Source organism: Medicago sativa, chromosome 8, assembly GCF_051527215.1.
Source record: "Medicago sativa cultivar Bolivia chromosome 8, Bolivia_mono, whole genome shotgun sequence".
Classification (NCBI taxonomy): domain Eukaryota; kingdom Viridiplantae; phylum Streptophyta; class Magnoliopsida; order Fabales; family Fabaceae; genus Medicago; species Medicago sativa.
In genome coordinates this window covers 55,230,762-55,233,229 of record NC_140756.1, presented here as the reverse complement: position 1 = coordinate 55,233,229, position 2,468 = coordinate 55,230,762, and the positions used below count along the sequence as shown (strand labels likewise).

The following is a 2,468-nucleotide window of genomic DNA, read 5'->3' as shown; positions in this document are numbered from 1 at the left end:
GAGGTTTGTGGTTTGAGAATGAATGGAGAAGAAGAAGAAAAAGTAGGTTTATATTGGCTAGAACACGGGCACGGCCGTGCCATCCTTGGCACGGGCCGTGCCATCTTCCTGACTTCAACATTCCAAATTTGTTTTAAAAACTTGGCACGGCCGTGCCATACCTAGCACGGGCCGTGCCACCTTTCTGGTCCTGGGGCTTCAAAATTTTTCCATCTTTTCGAATCAACTCAGACAAGTACCTACAAAACAACTTAAAACAAAGAAAAACAAAACAAAAGCAGTAAAATGCGTGGGTTTCCTCCCACGAAGCGCTCTTTTAATGTCATTAGCTTGACAGTTAGAAAGGGTCCTTAGAATGGATCAAAGATATCATATTGTGTAGATGACGCTATAAAACGTTCTTTCACAAGATGATCGTTAAGCATGCAACAAGAGTAAAGAGCGGGACCTTTCATAACGTTTTCCAACTCAAATCCTACCATTTTATCACTCGCTTGAAAGACTATCCTACCAAGTTTAACATCAATGAGAGCTCCTGCAGTTGCAAGGAAAGGTCTACCTAGGATTATAGGGACGTCATCGTCCTCTTCAATGTCAACGACTACAAAATCAGTGGGGATGTATATCCCCTCTATCTTAACAGGTATGTCCTCGACAAATCCTACAAGTTTCATGGTAGAACGATCAGCAATTTTCAATTCCATCTCGGTAGGTTTCAATTCTCCTATCCCTATCCTTTTAAGAAGAGACAAAGGCAGCAAACTAACACTAGCTCCTAAGTCACATAAAGCTTTGTTTATGGTTTCATTCCCAATTTCACATGGTATGGCAAAGCTACCTGGATCTCTAAGCTTAGGGGGTGCTTCTTGGATGATTGCACTAGTTTCCTTAGCCAAGGCTATTGTCTCATTATGCTCTATAGCCCTTTTCTTTGAAAAAATTTCCTTTAAAAACTTGGCATATAGAGGCATCCTAGACAAAGCTTCAGCAAAGGGAAGTTTAATGCAAATATTCCTAAGTATGTTAACAAATTTTTCAAACTTACCCTCTAGTTTAAGCTTATCAAGATTTAAGGGGGATGGAGTTTTGTTTTCTTCAAGCGGTTTTGCTTCTTCTATCACAATTTTATCACCTAAAGGCTTGACACTTTCTTTGCCAATGTTTTTAACCTTAGCAAAAGTTTCGCCTAACTTACTACCCCCAAAAGATATGACATTAACTTGGCCTTTGGGATTGGCTTCGGTTTGACCAGGAAAGACTCCCGGTGTTTGGGAAGATGTAGCCACTTGTTGGGCTATTTGGGCGATTTGTGTTTCAAGAATTTTAGAGTGAGTAGCAATAGAATCAACCTTGGTATTGAGCTTGGAAAGAGAATCATTCAGAAATCCAGTTTGGTTTTTGAGTTCTTGAAGTTGTTTGTTTTGGTTGGCAATAGAGTTTTCCAACAAAATTTCCAAATTGGATTTTTGAGTGAATCTTTGGTTGTTTGCATAACCGGGTGGTGCTACTTGTCCATAGGGATTTTGGTTTTTATAAAAATTTTGATTTTGTCTCATCCCTTGGTTGTATTGAGCATAATTCATTTGCTCAACACCGTTAATAGCACTACCTAGTTGGCAATCAACACCAGCATGACCAGTTATACCACATATTTCACAAGAAGGAGTAGAAGCAGAATTGATAGCACTAACATTGAATTTTTCAAGTTTTTCGGTTAGTGTATCAATTTTAGAAGCAAGGTGGTCATAGTTAGAGACTTCGTGTATACCTGCCTCCCTTTTGGAGGGTGAAGAACTAGTGATGGCTCTCTCGTCGGTCCACTTGTAGTGATTTTGAGCCATGTCTTCGATCAGGGCATACGCCTCCGTGTAATTCTTGTTCATAAGTGCTCCACCTGCAGCTGCATCAACAGACATCTTAGTGGTATAAGACAAGCCATTATAAAAAGTGTGGACTATAAGCCACTTCTCTAGGCCATGGTGGGGACAAAGTCTTAGCATTTCTTTGAAACGCTCCCACGCCTCATAGAGAGATTCCCCATCTTTTTGGTTGAACCGCGTGATTTGGTCTCTAAGTTTAGCGGTTTTAGATGGTGGGAAGAAGCGGGCAAGGAATGCTTGCCTCATCTGATCCCATGAAGTAATGGAACCGACTTCGAGGGAATGGAACCAAGCGCTAGCTCTATCCCTTAAGGAAAAGGGAAAGAGATGAAGTCTTACGGCCTCTTGGTTCTCCTTCATGGTTCCACTAATTCGTAGGAAAACAGAGATGTGAAGATTGGGATCCTCAGTGGGGGATCCCGAGAATTGGTTTTGCTGCACCAAGTTAAGTAGGGCAGGCTTAATTTCAAAATTGTCATCCTCAACCGTTGGGTACACAATAACAGCTTGTGGCTCAGCCGTAGACGGCGTTGCATACTCTTTGAGAGTGCGATTGGCCATGGCGGTGTTATTTTGTGCGTCTCTCCT

The 2,468-nt window shown here is 41.5% G+C and overlaps 1 non-coding gene across 1 annotated transcript; it reads left to right on the top strand.

Annotated features, from left to right (window-relative positions):
* Positions 1-1,971: 1,971 nt before the first annotated feature.
* On the top strand, positions 1,972-2,078 carry LOC146899650 (small nucleolar RNA R71). The gene has a single exon (XR_015024306.1). It is a non-coding gene; the product is annotated as a small nucleolar RNA R71 (small nucleolar RNA).
* Positions 2,079-2,468: the final 390 nt, after the last annotated feature.